The following is a 25,847-nucleotide window of genomic DNA, read 5'->3' as shown; positions in this document are numbered from 1 at the left end:
ACTTCAGGACTTCAGGACTGTCCCATCACTAGTACTAATCTCCAGGGGTGTTGCTAGGTCTGGAAAAGATCCGGGGCTCCGCTAATGTCGGGACGGTCAGGACTCGGGGCTAGCTAGACTATTGGTTTTAGCCCCTGAGCTTCTATCCGGGGCTACAACCAAACGTCTGCAGCCCCCGCCCCCCAGTTCCTTCTAGCATTGCCTCTGCTGATATGCACTGTCTCTAACTTTCATAACCCAAACTGTGACTCTCTGCGATGACCATCAACTGGCCGTCTATCTCTCAGAACCTGTGCTGTGCCCAGGGGGTGAGTCCTAAAAAAAGGGGGCAGGCTCATTAACATACAACATTGGATGGGGCGTCACCAGAAATTAGCATATCAAGGTGAAATATGCACATTTCATTCAATTGGCTTTGCATAACCACCCAAATTGCACAGGACAACTAGGCAGTTGCCTTTCATAAAATCAACATACACAAAAAAACAAGACAGGATCTTTTCTTCAAATAGGGATTCAACATGTTAAAAAGTGTGCACTTTTTAAACCCAAGAATCTGTGGCAATGTTTTTCTTGGAGAGTGCAGTCCCGGAATGTGACATTTCACCTTTAGTCGTTCGATGTTTCTCACCAGGTCATGCAGTGTAGTGGTGGAGTGCCCGATGGCGACCGTGGTTCGAATCCCCAGGTCGAATCCCCAGGTTAGGCTTCAAATCATAATTTCGTAAAAAGACTCTCAGAGTGTCTTGTATGACACACGCCTCTAAAATACCATGAAAGATGGCGTCTGCCCTCTGAAAAAAGTGCTGTCCACCTGCTCGTACCCTCAACTTGAGCCTCAACTGTGCCTCCATGTCTATGAACAAAGAATGGACATCATTATAAGTTTGGCTATAGCCTTGCCTGTAAAACCGGCAGGCTGCCGCCAAACTTCTGAACATTTCGGGTGCTTGCGAATCAGCAATTACTGGGGCATTCCGGCCCCGCCGGACCCAGTATTTGCCCATTCGTGGGTGCCGGAAACAAAATGCTCCCCAGCCCCATAGGGCTCAATGAGAATGGGGAGGTCAGATGCACCGGCACCATTCAGAATGGTGCCGGTGCATCCGACATGCTCTGCTCGCGGGTGCCGCTCTGCCCGCCAGGTGAGACCTGGCGGGCAGTAAGGCACCCGCAAACACAACTCGTAGTTTTCCAGTCCGGGAACTAGGGTACCGGCAAGCTTACCGGTACCGTAGTTCCCGGAGCGGCAAACTTGTAATGAGGCCCACTGTCCTGCTAGGCCAGAGAGTCCAAAATGTCCTTCTGTGCTGAGGATCAAGAATGTTCTCATGGTATCAGAACCCATACTGTCCCACTGGGTTTCACAGCCTCGACTGTCCCTCTATATCGTAAAGCCAAGACTGTCTCTCGATGTATCGGAAACCAGATTGTCTCTTCAGATCTCAAGGCTCACAATGCCCCCTCCAGGTCTGATAAACAAGGCTTAAGGTCTGGTTCTCGGAGCATAAGAGTTCTCCCAGGGATGAAAACCTAGATTGTCCATACTCACTTTAGGATCCAGTGTCAGTACTTGGCCAATCATACCAAACCATAGCACTCAGACGGTCCCTATTAAACAGGGGTGGTTATAGTTGTGATAAATACATTGTTCCCAAACAAGTTTGGTTGTCTTGCCTCAAGATGGAATAATGGTAATTGTTTTTTTGTACTTGACCAAAAGTTTCAAAGCACCCAAGTGTGTCCATGAGTTGGCGTATTGATGTGCTGTGCTACCACAGCCTAACACAGGATTCAAGGGCATGCAGTAATGTTATGTGCATCCTGTTGGGCAATGCTATGTTTTGTTAAGTCATGTCATGCTATGTTATGCCATGTTGTGCCATTAGGCCATGCTATGTCATCCAGTAATATATTGTGCCATGCTATCTTATGCCATACTGTGCTAAACTATATTTTGTTATTATAATTGTTCTTGTATAACACACTTAAGACCAGCAAGCGCTTTCTAGGCGTGGCATCATGATTCAAGCCTGTGCTGTGCTGGCTTGCTTCCAAGACAAACACATTGCCCCTGAGTTATCCTTCCCCCCTTCCTCTTGTATTTAAAATGATACTATTTTCAAACACACATTCACACTCATTTGCAGTTTGAAGTGTGATCATTTCAACAAAACGCTGCAAAATGTCAGTCGAATATTTAAACTCTAGGCTCCATTATATACAGGTGTTTTCACACCCCATGGGGACTTTGGAACTCTTAGATCCATAATGTTTCTGCTCCCGATGTAGACTCACCAGGCCTACCATGCCAAGCTCTGGATCTCTGTGGGCTATAGCGATGTCTGTGCTCCTGATAGGGACTCGGCAGGCCTACCATGCCAAGCCCTGTATCTCTGTGGGCTATAGCGATGTCTGTGCTCCTGATGGGGCCTCACCAGGTCACTCATGCCAAGCTCTGTATCTCTGTGGGCTATAGTGGTGTCTGTGCTCCCGATGTAGACTCACCAGGCCTACCATGCCAAGCCCTGTATCTCTGTGGGCTATAGCGATGTCTGTGCTCCCGATGGGGCCTCACCAGGTCACTCATGACAAGCTCTGTATCTCTGTGGGCTATATCGATGTCTGTGCTCCCGATAGGGCCTCACCAGGTCACTCATGACAAGCTCTGTATCTCTGTGGGCTATAGCGATGTCTGTGCTCCTGAAAGGGACTCGGCAGGCCTACCATGCCAAGCCCTGTATCTCTGTGGGCTATAGCGATGTCTGTGCTCCCGATGGGGCCTCACCAGGTCACTCATGCCAAGCCCTGTATCTCTGTGGGCTATAGCGATGTCTGTGCTCCTGATAGGGACTCGGCAGGCCTACCATGCCAAGCCCTGTATCTCTGTGGGCTATAGCGATGTCTGTGCTCCTGATGGGGCCTCACCAGGTCACTCATGCCAAGCTCTGTATCTCTGTGGACTATAGCGATGTCTGTGCTCCTGATGGGGACTCAGCAGGTCACTCATGCCAAGCTCTGTATCTCTGTGGGCTATAGCGATGTCTGTGCTCCCGATGGGGTCTCACCAGGTCACTCATGCCAAGCTCTGTATCTCTGTGGGCTATAGCGATGTCTGTGCTCCCGATGGGGTCTCACCAGGTCACTCATGCCAAGCTCTGTATCTCTGTGGGCTATAGCGATGTCTGTGCTCCCGATGGGGCCTCACCAGGTCACTCATGCCAAGCTCTGTATCTCTGTGGGCTATAGCGATGTCTGTGCTCCCGATGGGGCCTCACCAGGTCACTCATGCCAAGCTCTGTATCTCTGTGGGCTATAGCGATATCTGTGCTGCCGATGGGGCCTCACCAGGTCACTCATGCCAAGCTCTGTATCTCTGTGGGCTATAGCGATGTCTGTGCTCCCGATGGGGCCTCACCAGGTCACTCATGCCAAGCCCTGTATCTCTGTGGACTATAGTGATGTCTGTGCTCCCGATGGGGCCTCACCAGGTCACTCATGCCAAGCTCTGTATCTCTGTGGGCTATAGCGATGTCTGTGCTCCCGATGGGGCCTCACCAGGTCACTCATGCCAAGCTCTGTATCTCTGTGGGCTATAGTGATGTCTGTGCTCCCGATGGGGCCTCACCAGGTCACTCATGCCAAGCTCTGTATCTCTGTGGGCTATAGCGATGTCTGTGCTCCCGATGGGGCCTCACCAGGTCACTCATGCCAAGCTCTGTATCTCTGTGGGCTATAGCGATGTCTGTGCTCCCGATAGGGCCTCACCAGGTCACTCATGCCAAGCTCTGTATCTCTGTGGGCTAAAGTGATGTCTGTGCTCCCGATGGGGCCTCACCAGGTCACTCATGCCAAGCTCTGTATCTCTGTGGGCTATAGCGATGTCTGTGCTCCCGATGGGGCCTCACCAGGTCACTCATGCCAAGCTCTGTATCTCTGTGGGCTATAGCGATGTCTGTGCTCCCGATAGGGCCTCACCAGGTCACTCATGCCAAGCTCTGTATCTCTGTGGGCTATAGCGATGTCTGTGCTCCCGATGGGGCCTCACCAGGTCACTCATGCCAAGCCCTGTATCTCTGTGGACTATAGTGATGTCTGTGCTCCTGATAGGGACTCACCAGGCCTACCATGCCAAGCCCTGTATCTCTGTGGGCTATAGTGATGTCTGTGCTCCCGATGGGGCCTCACCAGGTCACTCATGCCAAGCTCTGTATCTCTGTGGGCTATAGCGATGTCTGTGCTCCCGATAGGGCCTCACCAGGTCACTCATGCCAAGCTCTGTATCTCTGTGGGCTATAGCGATGTCTGTGCTCCTGATGGGGCCTCACCAGGTCACTCATGCCAAGCCCTGTATCTCTGTGGACTATAGTGATGTCTGTGCTCCTGATGGGGCCTCACCAGGTCACTCATGCCAAGCCCTGTATCTCTGTGGACTATAGTGATGTCTGTGCTCCTGATAGGGACTCACCAGGCCTACCATGCCAAGCCCTGTATCTCTGTGGGCTATAGTGATGTCTGTGCTCCCGATGGGGCCTCACCAGGTCACTCATGCCAAGCTCTGTATCTCTGTGGACTATAGTGATGTCTGTGCTCCCGATGGGGCCTCACCAGGTCACTCATGCCAAGCTCTGTATCTCTGTGGGCTATAGCGATGTCTGTGCTCCTGATGGGGCCTCACCAGGTCACTCATGCCAAGCCCTGTATCTCTGTGGGCTATAGCGATGTCTGTGCTCCCGATAGGGACTCACCAGGCCTACCATGCCAAGCTCTGTATCTCTGTGGGTTAGTGTGATATCTGTGCTCCCGATGGGGCCTCACCAGGTCACTCATGCCAAGCTCTGTATCTCTGTGGGCTATAGTGATGTCTGTGCTCCCGATGGGGTCTCACCAGGTCACTCATGCAAAGCTCTGTATCTCTGTGGGCTATAGCGATGTCTGTGCTCCCGATGGGGCCTCACCAGGTCACTCATGCCAAGCTCTGTATCTCTGTGGGCTATAGCGATGTCTGTGCTCCCGATGGGGCCTCACCAGGTCACTCATGCAAAGCCCTGTATCTCTGTGGGCTATAGCGATGTCTGTACTCCCGATGGGGCCTCACCAGGTCACTCATGCCAAGCTCTGTATCTCTGTGGGCTATAGCGATGTCTGTGCTCCCGATGGTGCCTCACCAGGTCACTCATGCCAAGCTCTGTATCTCTGTGGGCTATAGCGATATCTGTGCTCCCGATGGGGCCTCACCAGGTCACTCATACCAAGCTCTGTATCTCTGTGGGCTATAGCGATGTCTGTGCTCCCGATGGGGCCTCACCAGGTCACTCATGCCAAGCTCTGTATCTCTGTGGGCTATAGCGATGTCTGTGCTCCCGATGGGGCCTCACCAGGTCACTCATGCCAAGCCCTGTATCTCTGTGGACTATAGCGATGTCTGTGCTCCTGATAGGGACTCACCAGGCCTACCATGCCAAGCTCTGTATCTCTGTGGGCTAGTGTGATGTCTGTGCTCCCGATGGGGCCTCACCAGGTCACTCATGCCAAGCTCTGTATCTCTGTGGGCTATAGTGATGTCTGTGCTCCCGATGGGGTCTCACCAGGTCACTCATGCCAAGCTCTGTATCTCTGTGGGCTATAGCGATGTCTGTGCTCCCGATGGGGCCTCACCAGGTCACTCATGCCAAGCTCTGTATCTCTGTGGGCTATAGCGATGTCTGTGCTCCCGATGGGGCCTCACCAGGTCACTGATGCCAAGCTCTGTATCTCTGTGGGCTATAGCGATGTCTGTGCTCCCGATGGGGCCTCACCAGGTCACTCATGCCAAGCTCTGTATCTCTGTGGGCTATAGCGATGTCTGTGCTCCCGATGGGGCCTCACCAGGTCACTCATGCCAAGCTCTGTATCTCTGTGGGCTATAGCGATGTCTGTGCTCCCGATGGGGCCTCACCAGGTCACTCATGCCAAGCTCTGTATCTCTGTGGGCTATAGCGATGTCTGTGCTCCCGATGGGGCCTCACCAGGTCACTCATGCCAAGCTCTGTATCTCTGTGGGCTATAGCGATGTCTGTGCTCCCGATGGGGCCTCACCAGGTCACTCATGCCAAGCTCTGTATCTCTGTGGGCTATAGCGATGTCTGTGCTCCCGATGGGGCCTCACCAGGTCACTCATGCCAAGCTCTGTATCTCTGTGGGCTATAGCGATGTCTGTGCTCCCGATGGGGCCTCACCAGGTCACTCATGCCAAGCTCTGTATCTCTGTGGGCTATAGCGATATCTGTGCTCCCGATGGGGCCTCACCAGGTCACTCATACCAAGCTCTGTATCTCTGTGGGCTATAGCGATGTCTGTGCTCCCGATGGGGCCTCACCAGGTCACTCATGCCAAGCTCTGTATCTCTGTGGGCTATAGCGATGTCTGTGCTCCCGATGGGGCCTCACCAGGTCACTCATGCCAAGCCCTGTATCTCTGTGGACTATAGCGATGTCTGTGCTCCTGATAGGGACTCACCAGGCCTACCATGCCAAGCTCTGTATCTCTGTGGGCTAGTGTGATATCTGTGCTCCCGATGGGGCCTCACCAGGTCACTCATGCCAAGCTCTGTATCTCTGTGGGCTATAGTGATGTCTGTGCTCCCGATGGGGTCTCACCAGGTCACTCATGCCAAGCTCTGTATCTCTGTGGGCTATAGCGATGTCTGTGCTCCCGATGGGGCCTCACCAGGTCACTCATGCCAAGCTCTGTATCTCTGTGGGCTATAGCGATGTCTGTGCTCCCGATGGGGCCTCACCAGGTCACTGATGCCAAGCTCTGTATCTCTGTGGGCTATAGCGATGTCTGTGCTCCCGATGGGGCCTCACCAGGTCACTCATGCCAAGCTCTGTATCTCTGTGGGCTATAGCGATGTCTGTGCTCCCGATGGGGCCTCACCAGGTCACTCATGCCAAGCTCTGTATCTCTGTGGGCTATAGCGATGTCTGTGCTCCCGATGGGGCCTCACCAGGTCACTCATGCCAAGCTCTGTATCTCTGTGGGCTATAGCGATGTCTGTGCTCCCGATGGGGCCTCACCAGGTCACTCATGCCAAGCTCTGTATCTCTGTGGGCTATAGCGATGTCTGTGCTCCCGATGGGGCCTCACCAGGTCACTCATGCCAAGCTCTGTATCTCTGTGGGCTATAGCGATGTCTGTGCTCCCGATGGGGCCTCACCAGGTCACTCATGCCAAGCTCTGTATCTCTGTGGGCTATAGCGATGTCTGTGCTCCCGATGGGGCCTCACCAGGTCACTCATGCCAAGCTCTGTATCTCTGTGGGCTATAGCGATGTCTGTGCTCCTGATAGGGACTCACCAGGTCACTCATGCCAAGCTCTGTATCTCTGTGGGCTATAGCGATGTCTGTGCTCCCGATGGGGCCTCACCAGGTCACTCATGCCAAGCTCTGTATCTCTGTGGGCTATAGCGATGTCTGTGCTCCCGATAGGGCCTCACCAGGTCACTCATGCCAAGCTCTGTATCTCTGTGGACTATAGTGATGTCTGTGCTCCCGATGGGGCCTCACCAGGTCACTCATGCCAAGCTCTGTATCTCTGTGGACTATAGTGATGTCTGTGCTCCTGATGGGGCCTCACCAGGTCACTCATGCCAAGCTCTGTATCTCTGTGGACTATAGTGATGTCTGTGCTCCTGATGGGGCCTCACCAGGTCACTCATGCCAAGCTCTGTATCTCTGTGGACTATAGTGATGTCTGTGCTCCCGATGGGGCCTCACCAGGTCACTCATGCCAAGCCCTGTATCTCTGTGGACTATAGCGATGTCTGTGCTCCTGATAGGGACTCACCAGGCCTACCATGCCAAGCTCTGTATCTCTGTGGGCTAGTGTGATATCTGTGCTCCCGATGGGGCCTCACCAGGTCACTCATGCCAAGCTCTGTATCTCTGTGGGCTATAGTGATGTCTGTGCTCCCGATGGGGTCTCACCAGGTCACTCATGCCAAGCTCTGTATCTCTGTGGGCTATAGCGATGTCTGTGCTCCCGATGGGGCCTCACCAGGTCACTCATGCCAAGCTCTGGATCTCTGTGGGCTATATCGATGTCTGTGCTCCTGATAGGGACTCGGCAGGCCTACCATGCCAAGCCCTGTATCTCTGTGGGCTATAGCGATGTCTGTGCTCCTGATGGGGCCTCACCAGGTCACTCATGCCAAGCTCTGTATCTCTGTGGACTATAGTGATGTCTGTGCTCCCGATGGGGCCTCACCAGGTCACTCATGCCAAGCTCTGTATCTCTGTGGGCTATAGCGATATCTGTGCTCCCGATGGGGCCTCACCAGGTCACTCATACCAAGCTCTGTATCTCTGTGGGCTATAGCGATGTCTGTGCTCCCGATAGGGACTCGGCAGGCCTACCATGCCAAGCCCTGTATCTCTGTGGACTATAGCGATGTCTGTGCTCCTGATGGGGACTCAGCAGGTCACTCATGCCAAGCTCTGTATCTCTGTGGGCTATAGCGATGTCTGTGCTCCCGGTGGGGCCTCACCAGGTCACTCATGCCAAGCTCTGTATCTCTGTGGGCTATAGCGATGTCTGTGCTCCCGATGGGGCCTCACCAGGTCACTCATGCCAAGCCCTGTATCTCTGTGGGCTATAGCGATGTCTGTGCTCCTGATGGGGACTCAGCAGGTCACTCATGCCAAGCCCTGTATCTCTGTGGGCTATAGCGATGTCTGTGCTCCTGATGGGGACTCAGCAGGTCACTCATGCCAAGCCCTGTATCTCTGTGGGCTATGCTGGTCTTTGTGCTCGCAATGGGGACTCACAGACCCACCTTGGTGTAAATATTTCAGCTGCATGGGTTGCTCAGCACACGGCTTGTTGTTGCATGCCTTGTTAAACAAGTGTATCTGTAGGCACACACGTGTTCAAAAGATTGCACATATTTCTATTTGAGACTCACGGGTAAACAATACAAGTGAGTAATATTCCCCCAAACAATGTCAGTGCAGAAAACCACAACTCCTACGCAATTGGAGTTGGGGAGGAGTCTGCAATTTGGATTATTTCTGGAATATGTTTTAGTGAAGCCCGAATGCATGTTAAAGGTCTTGAACTTGGGAAACACTCCGCCTTGTCTGACGACAAATCTGATATACTGTGCCTTAACCTTTGGGAGAGTAACCCTTGCCGTCACTTTGAAATAGTGTGTGCAAACCTTTGCGTAGACGGTTTGTTCACGTGTTGGGACAGCACCATTTTTCAATGGAGCAGGTTTCTGATCCTGCCTGAAACGAGTGGCGCCGTGCGTTCCCTGCTTACGTCTGTAGATGGCGCCTTTTTAGACACCTCCTCCAAGTTGTGCACACGGGGCCGCTGCTTCCAGAATTTGGAAAGTGGTACTTATTTTCCAACAAGCACATGGTTTCCAGGAATTCAGAGCATGTTAAACCTTGTTTGCACAATGAGCTGTCTAATTAATTATTACTTAAATAGTGTGCTTGGGAATAGTTTAAATAGTTTTTTCCAATGAACATCTTGTAATACTTTGTTTTGTATAATAAGTTGGGAGGGAAATAAACAGACAAAACAAGGCTGGGGTCAGCACACAAAATGCCTTCGTTTTCTTTAACTGACGGCCATCCTCTCTCCAGCCAAACACCACCTAACGGATACTTGATTGCCTGCCTAGGGTGATTCAATTGCCCTGAGTAAAGAGTCAGGTGTCCCCTATGCCTTTAGCGCTCAACATCAACTGGGATGGTCTGAAACACATTCCTTAGGTCGAGAAATGGGTTATATGTGATTTTACTGACGGCCATTACAGAGTGGTACATTTCATTGCGGGTTCCCCACCCTCAAACCCCCTGATTTTCCACCCTTATGACACCACCCCAACCCCATCCCGACCCATTTTAACCCCTTACCGCACTATCCTTTATATATATTTATTTAATGTTTTCAGTGTTTTTCGATGTTTAGTCCACAGTGAAATAAATGTACCACTCTGTAATGTTTGCGATTCATTTTTTCCTTAAGTGGCCATATTTCCGAACCAAGAGATACAGCTTGAAGTCTGGAACATGGAGACCAGTCCTCTCTTGCAGGTGGGAGGTGATGTGGTTAGTCATCATCCACTCCTATAAGTGACCCATTGAGCTCTTTCTTCTCCCCCTGTGCCATCGAAGAGCTCCTGGCCAATATTGAACGCTGGAAGGAGTAGTCTTACCGTAAAAAGAATATTGTTGAATAATATGGTTAGATATGAGAGGCCGATCATGTATTCCTTTTTTAAAAGATTTACGGGAATACTTCCTGGGCTTGGTACCTCCCTTGACTTCCGGGTGTTTAAGGCCAGTCAGACCTCATTCTGGGTCAAAAAAGGCGGCTCCACTGCATGTTATTGCCGTACAGCATTTGCATTTGAAGTGGTTGGAATACTGGCATTCCTAGTTTATTTATAACGCGGCCTGACATTTATAAAAAAACTCTGTCTCACAAATGCAGGACTTCAAAGTGGTGTCTGTTTGTTTTAGCACTTGGAGACAATATTTTTTTTAAAAACTGCATTTAGTCACCTCTGATGCAGCTGACAATGGCTGCCCTCCGCCCCCCAAGTATTGTTCTATTTTTTTTATTGCATAACATTTGTTTTTGGTCTTTATCAAGGGTTTGTATTCTCAAAGGGTAGAAATTCGTTTTTGTTAATTTCACTAATTGCATTTTAAAAACAGTCAAAGTCGTAGACTTTGATTTCCTACAATCCATATTGTGCCAGGATTCCTTTCTCAAAGTCTGAAAGAACATTTGAGAAGAACGTCTGGTGACAAAGGCAAAAGAGGGGTGCCCACAGTGGATGAGTCGGATTTTCGGGTGCATTTTAGGGCTGCACGAGTCAGACTGAGCACTTTCCTAGAGCAGGAAACATTATATCAATGGGGATTCTTAATTCAAGTCAGTATCTTCCAATCTTTTATTTTTGTGATTATTTGCTCAGGAGCATGGTACCACAAGGGTGATTGGTGATGAGGGCAAGATCATTCCAAAATCAAGGTTTACAATTGATAATAACAGATTACACATGTTGCATTGTGATCATCACTGTCTTGTCATTTCAGAGCCGCCAGAGCGCCAGGGGACCACTTCGGTGGTGATAGTGCGCGGTACAAATGTCCTTTAACATTAACATTGGAGGACCGCTAGAGATTTAAGATATCAGCTGGACATAATGTCAATAAAACATCTGCAGCCCCTTATATGTGGGCTGGGCTGCAACATTCCCAGCAAGTCCTCCATTTAGTGGCCTCTAACACATCATGCACTAAAGTGTTGACACCTAGAAAGAATAGAAACGTTTAAAAGAAGTTTAGCTGTATGTAAATCAGGGATATCCCACAAAATGTCCTTCTGCCTAAGTACACATACATTTAAAACGATTGAATGTAGACATGGGTGTGATATATTGTGTAAAACTATGTGACGTGATATATTGTGTACAAATATTTGACGAAATTGGGCCACATTACACGTTTGGTGGTATCCCACTGGTAAATCCAAAGGGATGCCACCAAACGCAATTACCGTTACCGACAATTGGTCTGCCACAATTAGCGGCAGATTACAAGATCCGGTAAGGGCAGTTACTCCCCTTTCCATGGTGTACCATAAGAGTGCATGGGGAGAGTTGCCCGTATTACTGACACCGGTAATACCGGTGCCAGAAATGCCAGCAATTTTTGCTAGTGGGATTGTGGAATTACCTCTAGCTCTTGGCTGCAGGTGATTCCATCCACCAGAGTTTGCCGGTGCGGAAACAGGCTGGTAAGTAGAATTACCGGCACAGTAATTCCACAACGGCAAACTCCTAATGAGGCCCAATATATTTTCAAGTGGAGAATGTGAAACAGAATGAAGTCCTGTAAATATACAAAATGGTGCTTCACAATACAACCATTCGATGTTCAAAGTTGAAGCCAACAAAAAAGGGAGGAACACATTTAAAAATGTTGGTTTCAACAATTGATTTAAGTAGTGGGGTTTGTGAATTTCTAATATGGCCTCAATGAAGATTGTCTGTGTCATTGGATAGACAATTAGTTAAATTACATAAAAATGTGCAAGAACAAAGAACATGAACAGGGACAATAGTGCTGACACAATTTGATTGGGTATCTAATTGAAAATGGTCAGCTATACCTTGTGCAGAATAAACATTGGCCGTCAGTGCCCTTGCAATAGTCCTATGGCTGAGAACACGCAGTGTCCATTTGTGGTTTATTTGACGCTGCATGTGGTCGGTGTCCTTGCATTGCAGAGTAATGAACGTAACTGGTGTTCACCGAGTTGTCACTTGCTTATTTAATGGCAGAGTCCTTGCATTGGTGCACGGAGCTGTTGGCCTCTCACTTCGTCTAGTGCGAGAACGTTGTTCAGTATTAGCAAACGTAGATTGTTATAGACCTTCTCTCGGCCAATCAGAATGTTTAGAGTGCAGTTAATAACTACTGGTATTGACTGCAATCTAAACATGCAATCCTTAAAGACAGACAGGGAAAAAACAATGCAATGTCTTTGAAAATGACACTTCCTCTCTGAGAGGACCTTTTGTTAAGCTCCAACATCACAAACACACGAAAGAAAGCTAACAGATGGGAAAATACTTTTTGCTTTCTTAAATCGAAATCGGTCACACAATGGCATGCTCCTGTTAATCCTTCTCCAGTTAAAACAAGTTCACAATTAAAATGGTTAATTTATGTGGACAACCGTGTTATTTCAATATTACTAATTGAAATCACATTTAATTTAGTAACACCATTGCTTAGTTACATTACCCAGTATTACATTATTTTACTTTACCTCCAAAACGACCACTATGTGAGACCTTAAGGGTCATTGTCGCTTGGAATAATGACCCTTCCCCAACTTATGTCCCCCGGCTTCACCTCATGACATAAATTGGCGGCGGGTCATTATCCCACGATAACGACCCATGGCTCGGTCTATAAGGCCATATTATTAAAGCATAATACACAACAGCAAAATAAGAGTGTCAGCCATAGGCTATGCTGTGCTAGATAAGCAGTGAACATGTGAAATGAAAACTCACTCATGTGTATTTATTTGGTCAAGGAGACGATACTTGACTTCCACTTTGCCCAGTACATTATTGACAGTGTATCCCTTTCATTGAGTAGAGCGCGATCACACAGCGAGTTCTGGTATTGGTGAGGACCCCGACAGGTATGCACACCCTTGTTCCCGGGGGCCATGGCCTGTTGGAGAGGCCATTTTGGCTTTGGATTTATTTGCTTGAAAATTGTATTCCATCTGTCCTCCTCCAGAGGGGTTCATTCTCGCACTGCATTCAGATCTAGGGCTTCATAGATGTCAAGTAAACATCAAGACACTGCTGGCACAGCTGAGTGGAAGTTCACTGTGGCCCATGTTTCTGACCAAAGAGCTGAATTCTAGGGCTCAAATCTACAAACCAGCAAATTGTGGGCGATGGGAAAGGAGGGTACTGGAAAGCCAGGATCTATTGAGGAAAGAAGAAACTATTTGGTTACTGTACTAATTCTATTCGCCCTTGCACCACTAAACGTGAGTGGGCCAATATGGCGAGATTTGTGCGTATAAAAGTCACACCTTCATTGTGGGAGTGTCTCCTAACTCATTGAATGTTTCAATGCTTCAGCTTTTTTGCAGAGTAACAGAGAGCAGGGGGAGTTTGAGCGTGCTCTTGTATGACTTCTGCCTCTATAACCTGTTTGACAAAGGAATATTCACGTTTTGCGTTATTGTGCAGATTTTCTCTCGATCTATCTTCGTACATATTGAGAAATGTGCCAATCCTTGTGTTGCGATAGACAGCAATGACATTGCTTAATCATTTGTTCTCATGATTTTCAGTTCTGATTTCTCTTCATCTTTGATCAGGTCTAAGAGTTGCCTTGTTCATTGTTTGTATCAAGAGTTGTTCATCTCTCTTAGAGGTGTGAGCAACATACTATTGGTTGCCTTCACTTATACTTAGATCAGTGGTCGAAGTGGGCAGGAGCGGTCGGGAGCGGTGCTCCTCTACTTCTTTTAATTACGTTTTACTTTTATTATAAAAAGAATCTGTACCGGAATTGTTTCGTTTTAAAATAAAAGTGTAGGAAGAAGTTGAAACGTGCACTTTCAGTGCACTGCACAGGACGTTTCCTTAAAGAGCAGGCACATGTGTTTTGGGTTTTTTATTGTGCATGGGAGGGGGCGTGGTAATTAGGTCTGTGCGGAGCGGTGCAGGCCAGTAGGGAATATAGTTCCACTACTTCTTTTCGTACACTTCGATCACTGATTTAGATACTAAAAAAACAGTGACCCAACAGCCCTTACACCAACCTTATTCAAGGGGGAATCTTCTGAAAAGACTCTGTTGAAAAAATGGTGAGTAATTATTGTCAACCAACATTTCATGACTAATTGAATGAATACATCAAAAACAAATACAAAAAATGCAATTCCAGAAGTACAAAGAACATACACTTTGTTGAAATAAAAAAAAAAAATATATATATATATATATATATATATATATATATATATATATATATATATATATATATATCAATGTCAAACTCTGATGTTTGCCAGGCGAGAGGCACTCTCCTTGTTCAAAGGACGAAAACAAGCCATCCGGATACCGTGTCTTCTTTAACAAAGTCAATCTTTATTTAATCCATAAAAAACAACACAGCTAAACAGCTATTTAATAAGTAAAAGCCATAAAAAGTAGGGCTCTCCCAAAATGTGAAAAATTGTTGACGCTTGTTCACAACCAATATATATATATATATATATATACATATACATATATATATATATATATATATATATATATTTTTTTTTTTAATTCTAAAAATAATACAGTTGAATATTAAAAACTTCATGTAAAAGCAAACAATACAAACACAGGAAATACATGAATTGATAATCTAAATGAAATAACAATACAAAATTGAATAAATAACACAAATAATAAATAAACAGCTAACATAGGGCTTGAAGAGATTTCATATGAATTTCGAAATATTTATATTTATTTCTAAAAATGAGCAAATTAAAATATATGATTATTTTGGCAATTTGTATGTGCATTGTACTTGCGGGACCACATTTGATGCACGCATGTATTTGTGATTCTATTTGATTTATTATTTGAGATAGTGAAGGAACGTTAGTTAACTGAAAATCCCCTCCATTTTTCCAATACTGTCTTCGATGGTAATTAGCACCAGAGCCTGAACAGCCTATACTCAAATCTGTCTGGAAATTCTTAAGAACATCTTTGCCGCTGAATCAGGAGTTTAGGACTTCTGTGTTTCCAAAGACGTATTATATATAGTTCATCAGATCCAATGGTAGCACTCTTTCCCAATCCCGGGAACACAAATAACATCCAGTTTATGGGTATGTTGCTTACTTTAGAAATGCTGGAGCCCCTTTCCGTGCAAGCCTGTAGCTGATGCCGAAACCTCGGTCCTGGAGCAAGAAGAATCTTATTCTCAAGCTGACTTGCAATCACTGCCCTGAAACACTTCACCCTATTGTCTTTTTTTGAGAATTTACAAGCACACAAATAGTCTGTTTCTATGCCATGCCCAAATCTAAGCTGAGAGCTGATCACTTCCGGGTAACAGGGCATATTCAGGAAACATAGTCATCACCCAAGAGCCGGTCTACCTCAACATAGACAGACTTGTCCCTACTATTGCTGCCTTGAAAGATCCTTCTATTCCCGCCCAAACAAGACTTTGCATACATCGTCCAATCCCTGGGCATCTCCCACCTGAGAAAGCCCCTTTTGTCAGTATCCAGGACACTTGACCAAAGAGCATGCTTCGCCCAGCAGCTCGACTCATCACAGGATCGAATAAGCTTTCCCACATCACCTTCACCCTGAAAGAGCTGGATTGGCTGCCTCTCCAGGCATGCACCACGTTCAAGAAAGCCCGCATCACTTACTAGGCCATGGCAACCAAAAACTCACTAACTCTGGAGAGTAATGCAACACATGAAGACATGACATGTCCATCCGATGCAGATGTCATGTCCATGGAACTCAAGTCATGGAAAATGGAGAGAGCGGGAAACAAGCCTTCTCATGCTGTGCTCCATGATTATGAAACAACATTTCACATCTGGATAAGAAACAAGCCTTTTCTAGCTACACAAGAAGACGATAAAACAAAAGTCCACCCTATACCAGGATAGGATACACATCTTCACCAGCTACACAGCAAGTCTATGGAATAACATCCCATTCCAAAAGAGCATGTAAAACAATACTTCCTCAACTACACACCCTCACTTTGAAACAACATACCACTCCACCAGGAACAAGCCTTGTCCAGCTAAATACCAAGACTACCGTATCTCACATTACGGTAAGAAACATGTCTTACTAAAGAACATGTCCTACTAAGGAACGTGTCTTGCTGAGGAACGTGTCTAACTAAGGAACGCGTCTTACTAAGGAACGTGTCTTACTAAGGAACGTGTCTTACTAAGGAACGTGTCTTACTGAGGAACGTGTCTAACTAAGGAACGTGTCTAACTAAGGAACGTGTCTTACTAAGGAAAAACAAGCATCCCTCAACACTTTAGGGTGTGTTACAAGTCTTCTCCAGCAATGCACCCTGACAACAAAACAACATCTCACCCTACACTAGGCTAGTAAAGACAACTTCTCCAGTTAGACACAAAGAAGACTATGACACAACATTCCACACACCACCAAGCTAGGAAACACACCTTCGCCAGCAATGGATCAAGACTATAATGCAGCATCCCTCTCAACACCAGGCTGAGAATAAAGCTTTCTACAGCAATGTACATTGACAAGCAAACACCATCCCTCTCAACACCAGGCTGAGAATAAAGCTTTCTACAGCAATGTACATTGACAAGCAAACACCATCCCTCTCAACACCAGGCTGAGAATAAAGCTTTCTACAGCAATGTACATTGACAAGCAAACACCATCCCTCTCAACACCAGGCTGAGAATAAAGCTTTCTACAGCAATGTACATTGACAAGCAAACACCATCCCTCTCAACACCAGGCTGAGAATAAAGCTTTCTACAGCAATGTACATTGACAAGCAAACACCATCCCACTCTACACCAGGCTGAGAATAAAGCTTTCTACAGCAATGTACATTGACAAGCAAACACCATACCACTCTACACCAGGCTGAGAATAAAGCTTTCTACAGCAATGTACATTGACAAGCAAACACCATCCCTCTCAACACCAGGCTGAGAATAAAGCTTTCTACAGCAATGTACATTGACAAGCAAACACCATCCCACTCAACACCAGGCTGAGAATAAAGCTTTCTACAGCAATGTACATTGACAAGCAAACACCATCCCTCTCAACACCAGGCTGAGAATAAAGCTTTCTACAGCAATGTACATTGACAAGCAAACACCATCCCTCTCAACACCAGGCTGAGAATAAAGCTTTCTACAGCAATGTACATTGACAAGCAAACACCATCCCACTCTACACCAGGCTGAGAATAAAGCTTTCTACAGCAATGTACATTGACAAGCAAACACCATACCACTCTACACCAGGCTGAGAATAAAGCTTTCTACAGCAATGTACTTTGACAAGCAAACACCATCCCACTCTACACTAGGCTGATAAACAAGAGTTCTCCAGTTAGACACAGAGAAGACTATGAAACAACATCCCACGCAACACCAAGATAGGAAGCACGCCTTCTCTATCAATGCACAGAGGCTATAAAGCCACACCCACCCCCACACCAGGTTAGACCCCTTTCTTCAGATAGAAAAGAAGGGTTTTTGTATTCAAATAGCACCTTATCAACTCTCAGTAAATGCTCACCTCACTGTTCTGAACCTGTCCATTTGCCGCACCCAACCTCCCGCTGGCCGTCTGCTTCCGCTACCTACTCCATCATATCCTGCTCTCACCTTATGAAATGCTGCATTGTGAAGTTCCACAGTTACCTTTGCACAACATAACTCCTCTGGAAATAGGCGTGCAGCCTTTTAAAAACGTAAACATCAATGTCTTGTTCTTGCCAGAACTTGTCCATCAATCAGAACATCAGACCAACTGGTGAGATATTGCCGACTTAAGTGCATGGTCAGGCCAGCTTACTAGGTGGCCGGTGACAACGCTTGATGTCGAATTCTCAAATGCTTTTAAGTGCCATAGTGTAGTGTTGCCACAGAGCAATATCATGGCTTGGATAGCTGACTCTTAACGCCTGCTGATCACGGTGTATTCTGGAGACACACGACTTGACGCAGAGGTACCCTCGCATGTTACGATCTTGCACATGCTAATTCCAGTTTAAAGTGCTGGTACAGCGCCTGGTTGATCTTTGCTGTGTGCAGTGTATGGTGCAGGCCCTGGTGCACATGGTCGTCTGGGAGGAAAGCTGTACTTTAGCTTCCCAGCTGTGCCACCTGCTTTAAACGAGTCAATCATTACCTTTCCTTCAGCTCTGACCTCTGATCTGTTTTGGCTTCATAATTAAATCAGGACTAACTACCGCACATGGAGAATTATCGATGGCACACGGGCAACAGTGCACTGCATGTCTGAGAACATGAAGCACTTACAAAAGAATCCAGAATTTGGATCAGAATCCTAAATAACATGGAAATCCATATTATTTAGAAGTAGACTTTAGAAATGTAATTGCGCCGCGGCCCGCCCTGCAATTTGCATTGCAGCCTGGGCTAAACATAGCTCTCACAGGCATAAGTAAACCAACCCGTCATGGTTTAAGTTAGTCCATTCTGGTGTGTGTAGATGTGCTTTTTTACATTTCCCAGAATGCACAAAAAAAACCTGGCATGGAGCATCTACTCATGCCTAAGCTGGACAGCTTGAGACCTTAGGGAAATTCAGATTCCCAATGACATGGAGCTGGACAGCTTGACACCTTAGGGAAATTCAGATTCCCAATGACATGGAGCTGGACAGCTTGAGATCTTAGGGAAATGCAGATTCCCACTGACGTGGAGCATCTACTCATGCCTGACCTGGACAACGTGAGACCTTAGGGAAATTCAGATTCCCAATGACATGGAGCTGGACAGCTTGACACCTTAGGGAAATTCAGATTCCCAATGACATGGAGCTGGACAGCTTGAGATCTTAGGGAAATGCAGATTCCCACTGACGTGGAGCATCTACTCATGCCTGACCTGGACAACGTGAGACCTTAGGGAAATTCAGATTCCCAATGACATGGAGCTGGACAGCTTGACACCTTAGGGAAATTCAGATTCCCAATGACATGGAGCTGGACAGCTTGACACCTTAGGGAAATTCAGATTCCCAATGACATGGAGCTGGACAGCTTGACACCTTAGGGAAATTCAGATTCCCAATGACATGGAGCTGGACAGCTTGACACCTTAGGGAAATTCAGATTCCCAATGACATGGAGCTGGACAGCTTGAGACCTTAGGGAAATGCAGATTCCCACTGACGTGGAGGATCTACTCATGCTTGAGCTGGACATCTTGGGACCTTAGGGAAATTCAGATTCCCAATGACATGGAGCTGGACAGCTTGAGACCATAGGGACATTCAGATTTCCAATGATTTGTCTTGTAGGGAAATATTTGAAGACAATTATCTTTGAATTGGCTGCTGTGATCGGTCCCACAGAGCTACCCACATCTAGTCGTTTGAGCGTGGCCATAGGATCAGAACATGGATTTAAGATGCCTTCATTCATGTTCAAATGAAAAACAAAAGGTTTATATTCATCCTACATATAACCAAACTATGAACACAAAAAAAAACAACAGAAAAGAAAAAGTAATGGGTGAAAACAATGACCAACATAAAAACAAACAAAAATAGATTTGGCACCTTACTTACTGATGATAAGAAAATAAGCTGATTAGAACTGATGTAAGACTTCACCAACGTGAACGGAGGATAGCACAGGGGCAACAAACTGATCTCCAGGACCAGGCAGAGCAGCAGAGGTCCGAATCCCGGATCCACACTAAGAAACCGAGCGCTTAGAAACCGAACTCAGATGTGGCATTAGGTGTGTTATGAAAAAAACTATTAAATACGTGTTTTTTTAAAGAGTTAATTGGAATCATTACTTGGTTTAGTACAGAAGAGATGTGGGGGCTGGGTGTGTTAGTGCTGAGAAAGAGAAATGCAATGTTGGAAGGTGCCAGGAAAGATAGGCAATGCATTTCTGAAAGAAATAATTAAAAACCCTTGACACTGTAGAGAAATTAGATTTGAAACCAAATGTTTCATTCCTTTCTCCCTTAGATAAGTCTAGTAATGTCCGAAATATTTGTATGTAAGGCCATTAAACCATGCGTATTCCAATACAAAGGTGTATCTTTATGGTGCACGTTTTAGTTCGTTGCCATATTAATATGGAGAACTCAGTCCTGGATGGTCTTCCCCTGGTCATGCCCCTGAAGGCTTCATGCAGCAGCCAGGCCAGGAGCTGTGACTACATTTTGTCTATTGTAGCAGATGGCCTGAATGTAGCGCCAGGAAGTGACTTGTTCTTGGCACATGGATGTTTTAGCATAAAACAGACAGGGAGTTCAGGAAGGTGCCCCAGCTGGAAAAGGGGTTTGGGAAGGTGGCGCTTGGGCTGTCCCTCTCTCTCATCTCCCCTGGGATTCCCGCCCCAGCCATGTTGCCGGTAGCCCGGTTAGTCTTTACAGCACAGTAGCTCCTACTGTCTGTTTGCTAGCTCGGTCTAAGCAGGAGGCCTTGAGACGTTGGCTAGCTACCACCCTCAGCGGCTTCTTACGTAACTCTACACTATGCCAGATGTTAGGTCTATAGGGTAGCGTATGTCGCTTTCTGATCTTATCACCCCCTAACTCTTTGCTGCACAACCCCTTCCCCATTTCACCTCTGTCACCACCTTTATGCACCTTCTCTCCTCTCCATGTCTCTCTTCAATGTCACTTCCGTTCTCCCTACTCTTCTCGCCTCTTCTCTTTGCCTTCCCTACACTACTGCTTACTTTCCCTACCCTACCACTAATATAACTACTCCCTGGACTGCAATCACTCTCACTATTGTCTCTCTCTCTACTAACACTCTCTCTCAACTACTATGCTGTCTCTCTACTACTATGCTGTCTCTCTACTACTATGTTGTGTCCCCACTAGGCTATCTCTCGACTACCATGCTGTCTCCCTACTACTATGCTGTCTCTCTACTGCTATGCTGTCTGTCTACTACTATGCTGTCTGTCTACTACTATGCTGTCTCCCTACTACTATGCTGTCTCTCTACTGCTATGCTGTCTGTCTACTACTATGCTGTCTGTCTACTACTATGCTGTCTCTCTACTACTATGCTGTCTACTACTGCTACTTCACATCTACTGCCTCCACGTACACTGCTCGCACAACTCCTACCCCCACTACTATTCCTTATCTCCCCCCTTTGATATCAATACCCTGCTGTCGTATTCCTATCTCTTGCTCACCACTAATACTGCTCGTATGACTACCACTGCTCTGCAATCCACTCCACTCAGGGGTATGGTGCCCTGCACACCCCTTGCCTTCATCCACTTTCACTACTCTCGCCCCCTACTCACTTTCCTACTACACCCCTTTTCCTTCCACCCAACTTCTACACCCCTCTGTACACTCTCTAACACCAACTCCCCCCCACAGTACTACCAACACACTACTCTACTGCTATCTCCCTCACACTGTCTCTATCTCTCTCACACCTTCAATACACCACCTCCCAATACCTAAACTACAATACACTACACAATGCCCCCAGCCCTACAGATAAGGGGTGTATGCACCACTTTCACTCCCAAGAAATAGGCACATACTCCCAAAAAATAAAAACAGGGAGTAAAAATACTCACAACAAAAAATAGGAAACAGACGTATACGAACGAGCCTGTAGCTCAGCTTTCATACACACACAGCTTTATGATTATGTCTAAACAAGTCCTGCACGCAGAGCCACAGGAAGAAACTCTGCTATTACTGCTGCCTGCTCTGATGCAATAACACATTGTATGTTTACATGTGCATGAATACATTATTGCACAGGCATATTAATTACAAAAATATTCAGTTTTACATTTTGACTCAATTACTAAATACTCCCATTGGAAAAGGGACTTACCTTTTTACTCCATAAAAAATAATGTTACTCCCACTTCAAAATCTTATATTGAGCGCTGCATGAACCACTGATACCACTCTCTCTCAAGTACCTCAACCTTTCTCTATTCTGCTGCCACCAATCCAATCCAACGCTCTGCTTCGCAATCCTTCCTACGCCTGGCCTCTCTGTCCCCCTTCGGCACCACCTGCGACCTCAGGCGTACAACCCACACTTTGCCTCTGCTGCTGTCCCTTCTTGTACTGCAGGGATGTGCTTTCATTGTCTTTGGTTGCAGGGCTCACCGATCTTCTGCATCAATTGGCGCCTCTGATTCTCGGAGGAGGAGGGCTACCGAGCTGGGAGGAGTCAAAAAGCCTCTAAGCCCCTCCTCCTTTTCTAGCATGCACTCTGCTAACAGTCTGGTGTTTCTCATGCATGCAGTAGGCTGAAAATGCAATGTTCTGAGCTACATATCAGTCGTCTGCTCCTTTCGGTTCCTGGCTGCTGTTTGGTTGTAGTGCCGGCTCATATGGTGTCTGTTTTCCCTTTGTTCTCTCTGGGGTGGAACCACTCTGGGTTTGCTGGGCTGCTCCCAAGGTGATTCTGGTACTTGAAGACCTGAAAAAACAAAAATGAAAATTGAGGCCAGCAACTGTCCTGGGAGGCATTGAGAGCGTATCAGTGGCATCAGTGTTGTCATTATTTGCACTAAGGGGGATTTTTTGGGGAGCAGTGACCCCCCACCCCCAATTCCCCCTTCACATACCTGGGTCAAGTCTTGTTTCGAGTTTTGTTCTAGTGGGCCTCTTGTTGCAGGTTGTAAAGGGTCACCCGCCCCTTCCCCCTTTGACAGTATCATGACCCTGACCCTGTCACACTATTCTCAGGGAGCTTCAGTACCCATCATTAAGGCTAAGAATATAGCTCAAAATAAACAAAAGGGCCTGTAGGGCTGGGCGCGTTTGCCTCTCTAATATATTCTGGAAACACTGAGGAGAGAGAAGAGAGGAACTTCAATTGTATTTAATGAACCTGTCAACTAGGTAAATGTCCCTGCACCGACTCTAACTTTCCGGTATCTGGTCATTGCATCGAAAGCCATACCATCGAATGCATTTGGATCGACACATTTTTTACATCTAAATAATTTGCATCAAATTCATGTTTTTTGGCGGTAAAGGGTACATTTTTGTTTAGGTGCATTTTTAAGGGTAAAAAACAGGGGTTTTGGGGGGAACAGCCCCCCCCGCAAAAACAAATAAATGCATTTGATGCTCATTTTTTAGATGGAAAAAATGTGATGCAAAGGCTCCTTGGTGCAAGGGATTCGATGCAATGACAATAAACCTAACCTTCCCTGTGTGTGGGTGTGCTCTCCCTAGTCGGCGATGGTGGGCCGCCGATCTGGGTGAAAAACAGGGAGAGACTGTCCCTATCTGAGCTGCTACTAAAATCGGATTGATTGCCAACTGGTCTCATATCTTTCTTTATATGTGAGCGTTGTACCAATAATTGCTTGAAGCAAAGACTGAAAAGAGAATGTTTTGAAGAAAAAACAAGAAGAAATAAATCATTGGCAAAGAAAAAGCACGTGTGGGAGAGCCTCCACTTGTAAATCTATTATCCTGGTTGTTCATCCAGTTGCGTGTCTTAAACCTTCGCACATCCATTAAAGTAGTCTACCGGTTTCGGTGGAATAGAGATCAGTGTTGCCACCTTCGTCAGGGCGGTAGGTTTGAGTAGAAATCGTGAACCACCTTGATTGTGTATTCTATCTGCCATATGACGGTCCCATGGCGTGGTTACTTCGTGATCTGGGCATAGCACACTAAGTGCTCCGTGCTCACTGGTGATTCTTCTTGTTGCTATATTCGTGCAGGGGATGTACTGTGATATTTCTGGTCTGGGGGCTCCTGATTTGGTGCCTGTAGCTCCTCCCTTGCCTGCCTCCATGCACGTCCGTCTCGCTCAGGAAGATCGGCTCGTCTGATGTGAATGTGGGTCAACATTAACTGCTTGGCCCTAAGGTGGCACATGTCAGGAGCCAATGTCATCTGCCCAAAACATTTGCCTTTTCAGATGGTGTGAAAGTGCAGAGGAACAGGGATCCCATAAAAAGTCCTTCTCAGGGACTGACTTGATCTGCTGAATGCCTGTCTGGCGGCTCTAGATCACCTCTGGGATCTGCTCGTATTGGCCTGGCTGACCACTGCCAGGATCCGCTCGGACGGCCTGGCTGACCACTGCTAGGATCCACTTGGACGGCCTTGCTGACCACCACCAGGATCCGCTCAGATGGTCTGGCTGACCACCGCCAGGATCCGCTCAGACAGCCTAGCTGACCACTGCCGGGATCCGCCCAGATAGCCTGGCTGACCACTGCCAGGATCCGCTCAGACGGCCTAGCTGACCACTGCCGGGATCCGCCCGGATAGCCTGGCTGACCACTGCCAGGATCCGCTCAGACAGGCTTGCTGACCACTGCTGGGATCCGCCCGGATAGCCTGGCTGACCACCGCCAGGATCCGCTCAGACTGCCTAGCTGACCACTTCCGGGATCCGCTCGGATAGCCTGGCTGACCACCGCCAGGATCCGCTCAGACAGCCTAGCTGACCACTGCTGGGATCCGCCCGGATAGCCTGGCTGACCACCGCCAGGATCCGCTCAGACAGCCTAGCTGACCACTGCCGGGATCCGCTCAGATAGCCTAGCTGACCACTGCTGGGATCCTCTCAGATAGCCTAGCTGACCACTGCCGGGATCCGCTCGGATAGCCTGGCTGACCACTGCCAGGATCCGCTCAGACGGCCTAGCTGACCACTGCTGGGATCCGCTTGAATGGCATGACTGCGTGCCCAAATCCTTACAGCAGAGTAGTTTGATTTGGATTTATCTGTTTGCCTTGAAGTATATGTGCAACTAGTCTTTTTTAAGAGGATGTTATTCATATTTGTATGAATTTGAAAGTGTCTTATTGTTTTATAATGTTCCTTGTAAATGCTGCTTCTGTGAAGCGCTCTGACACACTCCAGTGCTTAATTCCTTCAAAACATAGTATATTGCCTGTAATATTAACAGTAAGGGCTTTGATAGTGATGTATTCTTATAGTGCTTTCGCCAAAACGCTTTGCATAGAACATATTTACATACAATATCACCCAACCAAAGTTGCCACTCATTTATCGACCTCGGAAAGGATGAGTTGGCCATGCCCCGATTTGAAACTGCGACCTGAGGCACAGATCGCAGCAGGGAGCGCTCAACCCACTGAGCTATCTTACCGGCTGTGAAGGCTATGAAGGTAAAGGGGTGGGGCTGGAGAAGAAACACATTTCAATTCCCAAACAGAAAGGAGCACCTTTTTTATTAGAGGCCACCATATGAAAATGAAGAGGGGCGGGCGGTCGGGGATGGGGGGGATCACATTTGAATATATGTCTTTGCAGCAAGGGTAGTAACTTTATGCAGCAATGCCCTTCAGGCATGGCGGGGGCAGAAGCAGTGGGTACATTGTAGAAGGGCTTGGGCTAGCACGCCTCAAGAATAGCACTGAGAAAGCGAGAGTAAAGCTGGAGACCATGCAGGGCTTGGTTGCTTAGAGAAGTTCATCAAATGGGAAAGGTGATAGGACTTCTGGTGATTGTGTGACACCACCTTTCATGGGCCATATTACATGTACTTTACCA

At 47.2% G+C, this 25,847-nt stretch overlaps 1 protein-coding gene across 4 annotated transcripts in view; it reads left to right on the top strand.

Annotated features, from left to right (window-relative positions):
- Nucleotides 1-25,847, top strand: part of TNS1 (tensin 1) — a 2,137,091-nt gene that overhangs the window by 1,167,565 nt on the left and 943,679 nt on the right. The gene's annotated exons all lie outside the window — the stretch shown is intronic.

The sequence above is a fragment of the Ambystoma mexicanum genome, chromosome 9 (assembly GCF_040938575.1).
Source record: "Ambystoma mexicanum isolate Mex_15411 chromosome 9, UKY_AmexF1_1, whole genome shotgun sequence".
NCBI classification, from domain to species: Eukaryota; Metazoa; Chordata; class Amphibia; order Caudata; family Ambystomatidae; genus Ambystoma; species Ambystoma mexicanum.
This window is presented reverse-complemented; position numbering and strand designations above follow the sequence as displayed.